Source organism: Anarrhichthys ocellatus, unplaced genomic scaffold, assembly GCF_004355925.1.
Source record: "Anarrhichthys ocellatus isolate YVR2014 unplaced genomic scaffold, GSC_Weel_1.0 scaffold10520, whole genome shotgun sequence".
Lineage (NCBI taxonomy): Eukaryota > Metazoa > Chordata > Actinopteri > Perciformes > Anarhichadidae > Anarrhichthys > Anarrhichthys ocellatus.
The window spans coordinates 1-548 of NW_022290494.1; the positions used below are offsets into that span (position 1 = coordinate 1).

Here is a 548-nt window from a genome sequence, read left to right on the forward strand (position 1 = left end):
AATTTGGTTAGTCCTCAGCATGTTCAGATTTTCCTTTAACCTGTGGCATGACTTTGCGTCAACCCTCCCCCAGTCCAGAATGTGATGGTAATGGACAAAGTTGTTATGGTTTTCTCTCAAACACACTTTCGTAAGAAAAGTTACTGATTTTGAAGCCTGAATGGCTCAGTCGGTAGAGCATCAGACTTTTAGTCTGAGGGTCCAGGGTTCAAGTCCCTGTTCAGGCGTCAAGTTTAATGTTGGTGTGACTGTTCAGCTCGTTGTTGTCGGAGGTCCACAGTGTGCTTGTTGCCACGGATGATTGGTGTATTTGGCCGACTGCATGTATGTTACTGCCAGCAGTTATAAATGGAAGTCTCCCTGTTGCCATCAGTGAGTTATGAATTTGGTTAGTCCTCAGCATGTTCAGATTTTCCTTTAACCTGTGGCATGACTTTGCGTCAACCCTCCCCCAGTCCAGAATATGATGGTAATGGACAAAGTTGTTATGGTTTTCTCTCAAACACACTTTCTTACGAAAGTGTGTTTGAGAGAAAACCATAACAACT

General features: G+C 43.6%; 1 non-coding gene across 1 annotated transcript; it reads left to right on the top strand.

Annotated features, from left to right (window-relative positions):
- Positions 1 to 154: 154 nt before the first annotated feature.
- trnak-uuu (transfer RNA lysine (anticodon UUU)) lies at positions 155 to 227 on the top strand. Its single transcript has one exon. It is a non-coding gene; the product is annotated as a tRNA-Lys (tRNA).
- The last annotated feature ends 321 nt before the right edge of the window (positions 228 to 548 follow it).